Genomic DNA, 14,568 nt, shown 5'->3' on the forward strand with positions numbered 1-14,568 from the left:
GAAACGTTCGCTCCAAAACTGTAACTGGAATGAATCTTAAGTTCATTCCTACATTCTATTGTCAGCCATATTTTGGAAGAGTTTATTTTCTACTCCTTTAGTAGTTCCTCAGTAAAGATCCTCTAAGATAGCCACAACAGAGGGCTCTGTGGCGCAATGGATAGCGCATTGGACTTCTAGCTGGTGTAGTAATTGAAAGGTTGTGGGTTCGAGTCCCACCAGAGTCGATTTTATATAGACCTCATCCATAGCTACATTCCTCACTTGCTGCTCTATTTCTGTAAAGCAAAGGATTCCATTCATACGGGAGCGATAGTAAAGTAGATTTGCTAAAAAAGTTAATGATAGAGCTTTTTAATTCAAGGTTCTCTTGAGAGTTGACTAATCAATTCAACAAGATTAGAGGTACCCTGTGAAATACGGAGCAAAGAGGGGAAGCAGTAAGCTAAGCTGCATTCTATCCCTCCCTTCCCTCGTGCTAGTCGTAATCCTGGACTCTGTCCTCTCCTATTTCTAACACACATCCATTCACTTTCCAAATCTTGCTACCTTCATCTCCATAATATTATCAAAGCATGTCCCGCCTTAACCAATGACGCCACTAAACTTGCAATTCAACCCTTGCCATCTCTCACCTTTAAAAATGCAAATCCCTAATTTTTGGCCTGCCTCTCCACAAATCCATCAATCACAAGAACACATGAGTAGGAAACTTTCGGTCCAAAACTGTAACTGGAACGAATCTTAAGTTCATTCCTACACTCTATTGTCAGCCATATTTTGGAAGAGTTTATTTTCTACTCCTTTAGTAGTTCCTCAGTAAGGATCCTCTAAGATAGCTCTCATGGTGGGCTCTGTGGCGCAATGTATAGCGCATTGGACTTCTAGCTAGAGTAGTAATTCAAAGGTTGTGGGTTCGATTGCCACTAGAGTCGGTTTTATATAGACCTCATTCATAGCTACATTCCTCACTTGCTGCTCTATTTCTGTAAAGCAAAGGATTCCATTCATACGGGAGCGATAGTAAAGTAGATTTGCTAAAAAAGTTAATGATAGAGCCTTTTAATTCAAGGTTCTCTTGAGAGTTGACTAATCAATTCTACAAGATTAGAGGTACCCTGTGAAATACGGAGCAAAGAGGGGAAGCAGTAAGCTAAGCTGCATTCTATCCCTCTCTTCCCTCGTGCTAGTCGTAATCCTGGACTCTGTCCTCTCCTATTTCTAACACACATCCATTCACTTTCCGAATCTTGCTACCTTCACCTCCATAATATTATCAAAGCATGTCCCGCCTTAACCAATGACACCACTAAACTTGCAATTCAACCCTTGCCATCTCTCACCTTTAAAAATGCAAATCCCTAATCTTTGGCCTGCCTCTCCACAGATCCATCAATCACAAGAACACATGAATAGGAAACTTTCGGTCCAAAACTGTAACTGGAACGAATCTTAAGTTCATTCCTACACTCTATTGTCAGCCATATTTTGGAAGAGTTTAATTTCTACTCCTTTAGTAGTTCCTCAGTAAGGTTCTTCTAAGATAGCTCTCATGGAGGGCTCTGTGGCGCAATGGATAGCGCATTGGACTTGTAGCTGGTGTAGTAATTCAAAGGTTGTGGGTTCGAGTCCCACCAGAGTGTGTTTTATATAGACCTCATCCATAGCTACATTCCTCACTTGCTGCTCTATTTCTGTAAAGCAAAGGATTCCATTCATACGGGAGCGATAGTAAAGTAGATTTGCTAAAAAAGTTAATGATAGAGCCTTTTAATTCAAGGTTCTCTTGAGAGTTGACTAATCAATTCAACAAGATTAGAGGTACCCTGTGAAATACGGAGCAAAGAGGGGAAGCAGTAAGCTAAGCTGCATTCTATCCCTCTCTTCCCTCGTGCTAGTCGTAATCCTGGACTCTGTCCTCTCCTATTTCTAACACACATCCATTCACTTTCCAAATCTTGCTACCTTCATCTCCATAATATTATCAAAGCATGTCCCGCCTTAACCAATGACACCACTAAACTTGCAATTCAACCCTTGCCATCTCTCACCATTAAAAATGCAAATCCCTAATCTTTGGCCTGCCTCTCCACAGATCCATCAATCACAAGAACACATGAATAGGAAACTTTCGGTCCAAAACTGTAACTGGAACGAATCTTAAGTTCATTCCTACACTCTATTGTCAGCCATATTTTGGAAGAGTTTATTTTCTACTCCTTTAGTAGTTCCTCAGTAAGTTTCCTCTAAGATAGCTCTCATGGAAGGCTCTGTGGCGCAATGGATAGCGCATTGGACTTCTAGCTGGTGTAGTAATTCAAAGGTTGTGGGTTCGAGTCCCACCAGAATCGGTTTTATATAGACCTCATCCATAGCTACATTCCTCACTTGCTGCTCTATTTCTGTAAAGCAAAGGATTCCATTCATACGGGAGCGATAGTAAAGTAGATTTGCTAAAAAAGTTAATGATAGAGCCTTTTAATTCAAGGTTCTCTTGAGAGTTGACTAATCAATTCAACAAGATTAGAGGTACCCTGTGAGCGATAGTAATGTAGATTTGCTAAAAAAGTTAATGATAGAGCCTTTTAATTCAAGGTTCTCTTGAGAGTTGACTAATCAATTCAACAAGATTAGAGGTACCCTGTGAAATACGGAGCAAAGAGGGGAAGCAGTAAGCTAAGCTGCATTCTATCCCTCTCTTCCCTCGTGCTAGTCGTAATCCTGGAATCTGTCCTCTCCTATTTCTAACACACATCCATTCACTTTCCAAATCTTGCTACCTTCACCTCCATAATATTATCAAAGCATGTCCCGCCTTAACCAATGACACCACTAAACTTGCAATTCAACCCTTGCCATCTCTCACCTTTAAAAATGCAAATCCCTAATCTTTGGCCTGCCTCTCCACAGATCCATCAATCACAAGAACACATGAATAGGAAACTTTCGGTCCAAAACTGTAACTGGAACGAATCTTAAGTTCATTCCTACACTCTATTGTCAGCCATATTTTGGAAGAGTTTATTTTCTACTCCTTTAGTAGTTCCTCAGTAAGGATCCTCTAAGACAGCTCTCATGGAGGGCTCTGTGGCGCAATGTATAGCGCATTGGACTTCTAGCTGGTGTAGTAATTCAAAGGTTGTGTGTTCGATTGCCACTAGAGTCGGTTTTATATAGACCTCATCCATAGCTACATTCCTCACTTGCTGCTCTATTTCTGTAAAGCAAAGGATTCCATTCATACGGGAGCGATAGTAAAGTAGATTTGCTAAAAAAGTTAATGATAGAGCCTTTTAATTCAAGGTTCTCTTGAGAGTTGACTAATCAATTCAACAAGATTAGAGGTACCCTGTGAAATACGGAGCAAAGAGGGGAAGCAGTAAGCTAAGCTGCATTCTATCCCTCTCTTCCCTCGTGCTAGTCGTAATCCTGGACTCTGTCCTCTCCTATTTCTAACACACATCCATTCACTTTCCAAATCTTGCTACCTTCACCTCCATAATATTATCAAAGCATGTCCCGCCTTAACCAATGACACCACTAAACTTGCAATTCAACCCTTGCCATCTCTCACCTTTAAAAATGCAAATCCCTAATCTTTGGCCTGCCTCTCCACAGATCCATCAATCACAAGAACACATGAGTAGGAAACTTTCGGTCCAAAACTGTAACTGGAACGAATCTTAAGTTCATTCCTACACTCTATTGTCAGCCATATTTTGGAAGAGTTTATTTTCTACTCCTTTAGTAGTTCCTCAGTAAGGATCCTCTAAGATAGCTCTCATGGAGGGCTCTGTGGCGCAATGGATAGCGCATTGGACTTCTAGCTGGTGTAGTAATTTAAAGGTTGTGGGTTCGAGTCCCACCAGAGTCGGTTTTATATAGACCACATCCATAGCTACATTCCTCACTTGCTGCTCTATTTCTGTAAAGCAAAGGATTCCATTCATACGGGAGCGATTGTAAAGTAGATTTGCTAAAAACGTTAATGATAGAGCCTTTTAATTCAAGGTTCTCTTGAGAGTTGACTAATCAATTTAACAAGATTAGAGGTACCCTGTGAAATACGGAACATAGAGGGGAAGCAGTAAGCTAAGCTGCATTCTATCCCTCTCTTCCCTCGTGCTAGTCGTAATCCTGGACTCTGTCCTCTCCTATTTCTAACACACATCCATTCACTTTCCAAATCTTGCTACCTTTACCTCCATAATATTATCAAAGCATGTCCCGCCTTAACCAATGACGCCACTAAACTTGCAATTCAACCCTTGCCATCTCTCACCTTTAAAAATACAAATCCCTAATCTTTGGCCTGCTTCTCTACAAATCCATCAATCACAAGAACACATGAGTAGGAAACGTTCGCTCCAAAACTGTAACTGGAATGAATCTTAAGTTCATTCCTACACTCTATTGTCAGCATTATTTTGGAAGAGTTTATTTTCTACTCCTTTAGTAGTTCCTCAGTAAAGATCCTCTAAGACAGCTCTAATGGAGGGCTCTGTGGCGCAAAGGATAGCGCTTTGGACTTCTAGCTGGTGTAATAATTCAAAGGTTGTGGGTTCGAGTCCCACCAGAGTGGGTTTTATACAGACCTCATCCATAGCTACATTCCTCACTTGCTGCTCTATTTCTGTAAAGCAAAGGATTCCATTCATACGGGAGCAATAGTAAAGTAGATTTGCTAAAAAAGTTAATGATAGAGCCTTTTAATTCAAGGTTCTCTTGAGAGTTGACTAATCAATTCAACAAGATTAGAGGTACCCTGTGAAATACGGAGCAAAGAGGGGAAGCAGTAAGCTAAGCTGCATTCAATCCCTCTCTTCCCTCGTGCTAGTCGTAATCCTGGACTCTGTCCTCTCCTATTTCTAACACACATCCATTCACTTTCCAAATCTTGCTACCTTCACCTCCATAATATTATCAAAGCATGTCCCGCCTTAACCAATGACACCACTAAACTTGCAATTCAACCCTTGCCATCTCTCACCTTTAAAAATACAAATCCCTAATCTTTGGCCTGCCTCTCCACAAATCCATCAATCACAAGAACACATGAGTAGGAAACGTTCGCTCCAAAACTGTAACTGGAATGAATCTTAAGTTCATTCCTACACTCTATTGTCAGCCATATTTTGGAAGAGTTTATTTTCTACTCCTTTAGTAGTTCCTCAGTAAAGATCCTCTAAGATAGCTATTAGAGATGAGCGAAGTATTGAAAAATTCGATTCGGCTGATTCGGCGAATTCCAGTATGAAATTCGATTCGATGCGAATTTCTTCGCTACGAAGATGGCTTATAAAAAGGGTTTCTAGGCTTCAGAGAGCCTTTAAATTAGTGCAGAACACTGTACCTTTAATTTAAATGCCCTTGGAGATCAGGAAGGAGAAGGAGAAGGAGAAGGATGAGAAGAAGGAGAAGGAGAAGGAGAAGGATGAGAAGAAGGAGAAGGAGAAGGAGAAGGATGAGAAGAAGGAGAAGGATGAAAAGATGGAGAAGGAGAAGGATGAGAAGAAGGAGAAGGAGAAGGATGAGAAGAAGGAGAAGGAGAAGGATGAGAAGAAGGAGAAGGAGAAGGATGAGAAGAAGGAGAAGGATGAGGAGAAGGATGAGAAGAAGGAGAAGGATGAGAAGAAGGAGAAGGATGAGAAGATGGAGAAGGAGAAGGATGAGAAGAAGGAGAAGGAGAAGGATGAGAAGAAGGAGAAGGAGAAGGATGAGAAGAAGGAGAAGGATGAGGAGAAGGAGAAGGATGAGAAGAAGGAGAAGGATGAGAAGAAGGAGAAGGATGAGAAGATGGAGAAGGAGAAGGATGAGAAGAAGGAGAAGGATGAGAAGAAGGAGAAGGAGAAGGATGAGGAGAAGGAGAAGGATGAGAAGAAGGAGAAGGATGAGAAGAAGGAGAAGGAGAAGGATGAGAAGAAGGAGAAGGATGAGAAGAAGGAGAAGGATGAGAAGAAGGAGAAGGAGAAGGATGAGAAGAAGGAGAAGGATGAGAAGAAGGAGAAGGAGAAGGATGAGAAGAAGGAGAAGGATGAGAAGAAGGAGAAGGATGAGAAGAAGGAGAAGGAGAAGGAGAAGCAGAAGGAGAAGGATGAGAAGAAGGAGAAGGATGAGAAGATGGAGAAGGAGAAGGATGAGAAGAAGGAGAAGGAGAAGGATGAGAAGAAGGAGAAGGATGAGAAGAAGGAGAAGGATGAGGAGAAGGAGAAGGATGAGAAGAAGGAGAATGATGAGAAGAAGGAGAAGGATGAGAAGAAGGAGAAGGATGAGAAGAAGGAGAAGGATGAGAAGAAAGAGAAGGATGAGAAGAAGGAGAAGGATGAGAAGAAGGAGAAGGATGAGAAGAAGGAGAAGGATGAGAATAAGGAGAAGGAGAAGCAGAAGGAGAAGGATGAGAAGAAGGAAAAGGAGAAGGATGAGAAGATGGAGAAGGAGAAGGATGAGAAGAAGGAGAAGGAGAAGGATGAGAAGAAGGAGAAGGAGAAGGATGAGAAGAAGGAGAAGGAGAAGGATGAGAAGAAGGAGAAGGATGAGAAGAGGGATGAGAAGAAGGATGAGAAGAAGGAGAAGGATGAGAAGAAGGAGAAGGATGAGAAGAAGGAGAAGGATGAGAAGACGGAGAAGGATGAGAAGAAGGACAGTTCTGTGACAGTTTCTGTCTATTTCTGACAGTTCTGGGACATTCACTCCATACAGCGGTTTCAACCGCTGTATGGAGGGAATGTCCCAGAACTGTCAGAAATAGACTATTTCTGACAGTTCTGCGACATTCACTCCATACAGCGGTTTCAACCGCTGTATGGAGGGAATGTCATAGAACTGTCAGAAATAGACTATTTCTAACAGTTCTGGGACATTCCTTCCATACAGCGGTTGAAACATTGTATCTATTTGTTTCCATAAATGGATTTATTTATGGAAACAAATAGATACAATGTTTCAACCGCTGTATGGAAGGAATGTCCCAGAACTGTCATAAATAGTCTATTTCTGACAGTTCTATGACATTCCCTCCATACAGCGGTTTCAACCGCTGTATGGAGTGAATGTCCCATTACTGTTAGAAATAGACTATTTCTGACAGTTCTGGGACATTCACTCCATACAGCGGTTGAAACCGCTGTATGGAGGGAATGTCATAGAACTGTCAGAAATAGACTATTTCTAACAGTTCTGGGACATTCCTTCCATACAGCGGTTGAAACATTGTATCTATTTGTTTCCATAAATGGATCCATTTATGGAAACAAATAGATACAATGTTTCAACCGCTGTATGAAAGGAATGTCCCAGAACTGTCATTAATAGTCTATTTCTGACAGTTCTATGACATTCCCTCCATACAGCGGTTTCAACCGCTGTATGGAGTGAATGTCCCAGAACTGTCATAAATAGTCTATTTCTGACAGTTCTGGGACATTCACTCCATACAGCGGTTGAAACATTGTATCTATTTTTTTCCATAAATGACATTCTGCATATACACTTAGAGGAGCGCTGCAGATACACTTTTTGCCGGCTTGGAATTATTCTTATTTTCATCCTACTTCTTCTTCTTCTTCTTATGAGGATGAGGATGAAGAAGAAGAAGTAGGATGAAAATAAGATTAATTCCAAGCCGGCAAAAAGTGTATCTGCAGCGCTCCTCTAAGTGTATTTGCAGAATGTCATTTATGGAAAAAAATAGATACAATGTTTCAACCGCTGTATGGAGTGAATGTCCCAGAACTGTCATAAATAGTCTATTTCTGACAGTTCTATGACATTCCCTCCATACAGCGGTTGAAACCGCTGTATGGAGTGAATGTCCCAGAACTGTCAGAAATAGTCTATTTCTGACAGTTATGGGACATTCCTTCCATACAGCGGTTGAAACATTGTATCCATTTGTTTCCATAAATGGATCCATTTATGGAAACAAATAGATACAATGTTTCAACCGCTGTATGGAAGGAATGTCACAGAACTGTTAGAAATAGTCTATTTCTGACAGTTCTATGACATTCCCTCCATACAGCGGTTTCAACCGCTGTATGGAGTGAATGTCCCAGAACTGTCAGAAATAGTCTATTTCTGACAGTTATGGGACATTCACTCCATACAGCGGTTGAAACATTGTATCTATTTTTTTCCATAAATGATATTCTGCAAATACACTTAGAGGAGCGCTGCAGATACACATTTTGCCGGCTTGGAATTAATCTTATTTTCATCCTACTTCTTCTTCTTCTTCTTCTTCTTCTTCTTCATCCTCATCCTTATAAGAAGAAGAAGAGGATGAGGATGAAGAAGAAGAAGAAGAAGTAGGCAAAAAGTGTATCTGCAGCGCTCCTCTAAGTGTATCTGCAGAATGTCATTTATGGAAAAAAATAGATACAATGTTTCAACCGCTGTATGGAGTGAATGTCCCATAACTGTCAGAAATAGACTATTTCTGACAGTTCTGGGACATTCACTCCATACAGCGGTTTCAACCGCTGTATGGAGGGAATGTCATAGAACTGTCAGAAATAGACTATTTCTAACAGTTCTGGGACATTCCTTCCATACAGCGGTTGAAACATTGTATCTATTTGTTTCCATAAATGGATCCATTTATGGAAACAAATAGATACAATGTTTCAACCGCTGTATGGAAGGACAGTCCCAGAACTGTCATTAATAGTCTATTTCTGACAGTTCTATGACATTCCCTCCATACAGCGGTTGAAACCGCTGTATGGAGTGAATGTCCCAGAACTGTCATAAATAGTCTATTTCTGACAGTTCTGGGACATTCACTCCATACAGCGGTTGAAACATTGTATCTATTTTTTTCCATAAATGACATTCTGCATATACACTTAGAGGAGCGCTGCAGATACACTTTTTGCCGGCTTGGAATTATTCTTATTTTCATCCTACTTCTTCTTCTTCTTCTTATGAGGATGAGGATGAAGAAGAAGAAGTAGGATGAAAATAAGATTAATTCCAAGCCGGCAAAAAGTGTATCTGCAGCGCTCCTCTAAGTGTATTTGCAGAATGTCATTTATGGAAAAAAATAGATACAATGTTTCAACCGCTGTATGGAGTGAATGTCCCAGAACTGTCATAAATAGTCTATTTCTAACAGTTCTATGACATTTCCTCCATACAGCGGTTGAAACCGCTGTATGGAGTGAATGTCCCAGAACTGTCAGAAATAGTCTATTTCTGACAGTTATGGGACATTCCTTCCATACAGCGGTTGAAACATTGTATCTATTTGTTTCCATAAATGGATCCATTTATGGAAACAAATAGATACAATGTTTCAACCGCTGTATGGAAGGAATGTCACAGAACTGTTAGAAATAGTCTATTTCTGACAGTTCTATGACATTCCCTCCATACAGCAGTTGAAACCGCTGTATGGAGTGAATGTCCCAGAACTGTCAGAAATAGTCTATTTCTGACAGTTATGGGACATTCACTCCATACAGCGGTTGAAATATTGTATCTATTTTTTTCCATAAATGACATTCTGCAAATACACTTAGAGGAGCGTTGCAGATACACATTTTGCCGGCTTGGAATTAATCTTATTTTCATCCTACTTCTTCTTCTTCTTCTTCTTCTTCTTCTTCATCCTCATCCTTATAAGAAGAAGAAGAGGATGAGGATGAAGAAGAAGAAGAAGAAGTAGGCAAAAAGTGTATCTGCAGCGCTCCTCTAAGTGTATCTGCAGAATGTCATTTATGGAAAAAAATAGATACAATGTTTCAACCGCTGTATGGAGTGAATGTCCCATAACTGTCAGAAATAGACTATTTCTGACAGTTCTGGGACATTCACTCCATACAGCGGTTTCAACCGCTGTATGGAGGGAATGTCATAGAACTGTCAGAAATAGACTATTTCTAACAGTTCTGGGACATTCCTTCCATACAGCGGTTGAAACATTGTATCTATTTGTTTCCATAAATGGATCCATTTATGGAAACAAATAGATACAATGTTTCAACCGCTGTATGGAAGGACAGTCCCAGAACTGTCATTAATAGTCTATTTCTGACAGTTCTATGACATTCCCTCCATACAGCGGTTGAAACCGCTGTATGGAGTGAATGTCCCAGAACTGTCAGAAATAGTCTATTTATGACAGTTATGGGACATTCACTCCATACAGCGGTTGAAACATTGTATCTATTTTTTTCCATAAATGACATTCTGCATATACACTTAGAGGAGCGCTGCAGATACACTTTTTGCCGGCTTGGAATTATTCTTATTTTCATCCTACTTCTTCTTCTTATGAGGATGAGGATGAAGAAGAAGTTGTAGTATGAAAATAAGATTAATTCCAAGCCGGCAAAAGTGTATCTGCAGCGCTCCTCTAAGTGTATCTGCAGAATGTCATTTATGGAAAAAAATAGATACAATGTTTCAACCGCTGTATGGAGTGAATGTCCCATAACTGTCAGAAATACACTATTTCTGACAGTTCTGGGACATTCACTCCATACAGCGGTTGAAACCGCTGTATGGAGGGAATGTCATAGAACTGTCAGAAATAGACTATTTATGAAAGTTATGGGACATTCCTTCCATACAGCGGTTGAAACATTGTATCTATTTGTTTCCATAAATGGATCCATTTATGGAAACAAATAGATACAATGTTTCAACCGCTGTATGGAAGGAATGTCACAGAACTGTTAGAAATAGTCTATTTCTGACAGTTCTATGACATTCCTTCCATACAGCGGTTGAAACATTGTATCTATTTTTTTCCATAAATGACATTCTGCAAATACACTTAGAGGAGCGCTGCAGATACACATTTTGCCGGCTTGGAATTAATCTTATTTTCATCCTACTTCTTCTTCTTCTTCTTCATCCTCATCCTTATAAGAAGAAGAAGAGGATGAGGATGAAGAAGAAGAAGAAGAAGTAGGCAAAAAGTGTATCTGCAGCGCTCCTCTAAGTGTATCTGCAGAATATCATTTATGGAAACAAATAGATACAATGTTTCAACCGCTGTATGGAAGGACAGTCCCAGAACTGTCATTAATAGTCTATTTCTGACAGTTCTATGACATTCCCTCCATACAGCGGTTGAAACCGCTGTATGGAGTGAATGTCCCAGAACTGTTATAAATAGTCTATTTCTGACAGTTCTTGGACATTCACTCCATACAGCGGTTGAAACATTGTATCTATTCTTTTCCATAAATGACATTCTGCAGATACACTTAGAGGAGCGCTGCAGATACACTTTTTGCCGGCATGGAATTATTCTTATTTTCATCCTACTTCTTCTTCTTCTTCTTATGAGGATGAGGATGAAGAAAAAGTAGGATGAAAATAAGATTAATTCCAAGCCGGCAAAAAGTGTATCTGCAGCGCTCCTCTAAGTGTATTTGCAGAATGTCATTTATGGAAAAAAAATAGATACAATGTTTCAACCGCTGTATGGAGTGAATGTCCCAGAACTGTCATAAATAGTCTATTTCTGACAGTTCTATGACATTCCCTCCATACAGCGGTTGAAACCGCTGTATGGAGTGAATCTCCCAGAACTGTCAGAAATAGTCTATTTCTGACAGTTATGGGACATTCCCTCCATACAGCGGTTTCCGGCAAAAAGTGTATGTGCAGAGTTCCTCTATTCTGCAGATACACTTAGAGGAGCTCTGCAGATACACTTAGAGGAGCTCTGCACATACACTTTTTGCCGGCTTGGAATTATTCTTATTTTCATCCTACTTCTTCTTCTTCTTCTTCTTCTTCTTCTTCATCCTCATCCTCTTCTTCTTCTTCTGAGGATGAGGATGAGGATGAAGAAGAAGAAGAAGAAGTAGGATGAAAATAAGATTAATTCCAAGCCGGCAAAAAGTGTATCTGCAGAGCTCCTCTAAGTGTATCTGCAGAATAGAGGAACTCTGCACATACACTTTTTGCCGGCTTGGAATTATTCTTCTTTTCATCCTACTTCCTCTTCTTCTTCTTCTTCTTCTTCTTCTTCTTCTTCATCCTCATCCTCATCCTCAGAAGAAGAGGATGAGGATGAGGATGAAGAAGAAGAAGAAGAAGAAGAAGAAGAAGAAGAAGAAGTAGGATGAAAAGAAGAATAATTCCAAGCCGGCAAAAAGTGTATGTGCAGAGTTCCTCTATTTCTGACAGTTCTCTGACAGCTTCTTCACATGTACAGCGGTTGAAACATCTGTATCCTAAATGGAAACTAATAGATACAATGTTTCAACCGCTAAACATGTGTTCCTTCTGTCAGAGAACTGTCAGAAATAGCTGAGCTCACTGCAGGGACACTTTTGCCGGCTGATCGGGAAATGTTCGATTCGCGCACCCGAAGTAGGCAAAATTTCGGATTCGACGCGAATCGAATATTTCCTGAAATTCGACTCGAATTCCGGTTCGCCTGGTTCGATTCGCTCATCTCTAATAGCTATCACAGAGGGCTCTGTGGCGCAATGGATAGCGCATTGGACTTCTAGCTGGTGTAGTAATTCAAAGGTTGTGGGTTCGAGTCACACCAGAGTCGGTTTTATATAGACCTCATCCATAGCTACATTCCCCACTTGCTCCTCTATTTCTGTAAAGCAAAGGATTCCATTCATACGGGAGCGATAGTAAAGTAGATTTGCTAAAAAAGTTAATGAAAGAGCCTTTTAATTCAAGGTTCTCTTGAGAGTTGACTAATCAATTCAACAAGATTAGAGGTACCCTGTGAAATACGGAGCAAAGAGGGGAATCAGTAAGCTAAGCTGCATTCTATCCCTCTCTTCCCTCGTGCTAGTCGTAATCCTGGACTCTGTCCTCTCCTATTTCTAACACACATCCATTCACTTTCCAAATCTTGCTACCTTCACCTCCATAATATTATCAAAGCATGTTCCGTCTTAACCAATGACACCACTAAACTTGCAATTCAACCCATGCCATCTCTCACCTTTAAAAATACAAATCCCTAATCTTTGGCCTGCCTCTCCACAAATCCATCAATCACAAGAACACATGAGTAGGAAACGTTCGCTCCAAAACTGTAACTGGAATGAATCTTAAGTTCATTCCTACACTCTATTGTCAGCCATATTTTGGAAGAGTTTATTTTCTACTCCTTTAGTAGTTCCTCAGTAAAGATCCTCTAAGATAGCTATCACAGAGGGCTCTGTGGCGCAATGGATAGCGCATTGGACTTCTAGCTGGTGTAGTAATTCAAAGGTTGTGGGTTCGAGTCCCACCAGAGTCGGTTTTATATAGACCTCATCCATAGCTACATTCCCCACTTGCTGCTCTATTTCTGTAAAGCAAAGGATTCCATTCATACGGGAGCGATTGTAAAGTAGATTTGCTAAAAAAGTTAATGATAGAGCCTTTTAATTCAAGGTTCTCTTGAGAGTTGACTAATCAATTTAACAAGATTAGAGGTACCCTGTGAAATACGGAACAAAGAGGGGAAGCAGTAAGCTAAGCTGCATTCTATCCCTCTCTTCCCTCGTGCTAGTCGTAATCCTGGACTCTGTCCTCTCCTATTTCTAACACACATCCATTCACTTTCCAACTCTTGCTACCTTCACCTCCATAATATTATCAAAGCATGTCCCGCCTTAACCAATGACACCACTAAACTTGCAATTCAACCCTTGCCATCTCTCACCTTTAAAAATACAAATCCCTAATCTTTGGCCTGCCTCTCTACAAATCCATCAATCACAAGAACACATGAGTAGGAAACGTTCGCTCCAAAACTGTAACTGGAATGAATCTTAAGTTCATTCCTACACTCTATTGTCAGCATTATTTTGGAAGAGTTTATTTTCTACTCCTTTAGTAATTCCTCAGTAAAGATCCTCTAAGATAGCTCTCACGGAGGGCTCTGTGGCGCAATGGATAGCGCATTGGACTTCTAGCTGGTGTAATAATTCAAAGGTTGTGGGTTTGAGTCCCACCAGAGTCATTTTTATATAGACCTCATCCATAGCTACATTCCTCACTTGCTGCTCTATTTCTGTAAAGTAAAGGATTCCATTCATACGGGAGCTATAGTAAAGTAGATTTGCCAAAAAAGTTAATGATTGAGCCTTTTAATTCAAGGTTCTCTTGAGAGTTGACTAATCAATTCAACAAGATTGGAGGTACCCTGTGAAATACAGAGCAAAGAGGGGAAGCAGTAAGCTAAGCTGAATTCTATCCCTCTCTTCCCTCGTGCTAGTCGTAATCCTGGCCTCTATCCTCTCCTATTTCTAACACACATCCATTCACTTTCCAAATCTTACTACCTTCACCTCCATAATATTATCAAAGCATGTCCTTTCTTAACCAATGACACCACTAAACTTGCAATTCAACCCTTGCCATCTCGGAGTCGGAGTCGGAAGCACCTCCAGCATTGAATATACAATCAGGTCCATAAATATTGGGACATCAACAAAATTCTAACATTTTTGGCTCTATACACCACCACAATGGATTTGAAATGAAACGAACAAGATGTGCTCTAACTGCAGACTGTCAGCTTTAACTTGAGTGTATTTAAATCCAAATCAGGTGAACGGTGTAGGAATTACAACAGTTTACATATATGCC

General features: G+C 40.3%; 6 non-coding genes across 6 annotated transcripts; all 6 read left to right on the forward strand.

The window, feature by feature from the left end:
- Positions 1–142: 142 nt before the first annotated feature.
- TRNAR-UCU (transfer RNA arginine (anticodon UCU)) lies at positions 143–227 on the forward strand. The gene is given in 2 exon segments: positions 143–179; positions 192–227. It is a non-coding gene; the product is annotated as a tRNA-Arg (tRNA).
- A 2,039-nt stretch (positions 228–2,266) lies between these two features.
- TRNAR-UCU (transfer RNA arginine (anticodon UCU)) lies at positions 2,267–2,351 on the forward strand. The gene is given in 2 exon segments: positions 2,267–2,303; positions 2,316–2,351. It is a non-coding gene; the product is annotated as a tRNA-Arg (tRNA).
- A 1,438-nt stretch (positions 2,352–3,789) lies between these two features.
- Positions 3,790–3,874, forward strand: TRNAR-UCU (transfer RNA arginine (anticodon UCU)). The gene is given in 2 exon segments: positions 3,790–3,826; positions 3,839–3,874. It is a non-coding gene; the product is annotated as a tRNA-Arg (tRNA).
- An 8,564-nt stretch (positions 3,875–12,438) lies between these two features.
- TRNAR-UCU (transfer RNA arginine (anticodon UCU)) lies at positions 12,439–12,523 on the forward strand. Its single transcript is given in 2 exon segments — positions 12,439–12,475; positions 12,488–12,523. It is a non-coding gene; the product is annotated as a tRNA-Arg (tRNA).
- Positions 12,524–13,146: 623 nt separating this feature from the next.
- On the forward strand, positions 13,147–13,231 carry TRNAR-UCU (transfer RNA arginine (anticodon UCU)). Its single transcript is given in 2 exon segments — positions 13,147–13,183; positions 13,196–13,231. It is a non-coding gene; the product is annotated as a tRNA-Arg (tRNA).
- A 623-nt stretch (positions 13,232–13,854) lies between these two features.
- Positions 13,855–13,939, forward strand: TRNAR-UCU (transfer RNA arginine (anticodon UCU)). Its single transcript is given in 2 exon segments — positions 13,855–13,891; positions 13,904–13,939. It is a non-coding gene; the product is annotated as a tRNA-Arg (tRNA).
- The last annotated feature ends 629 nt before the right edge of the window (positions 13,940–14,568 follow it).

The sequence above is a fragment of the Staurois parvus genome, unplaced genomic scaffold (assembly GCF_062004578.1).
Source record: "Staurois parvus isolate SC_StPar_1 unplaced genomic scaffold, SC_StPar_1.0 ptg001302l, whole genome shotgun sequence".
Classification (NCBI taxonomy): Eukaryota; Metazoa; Chordata; class Amphibia; order Anura; family Ranidae; genus Staurois; species Staurois parvus.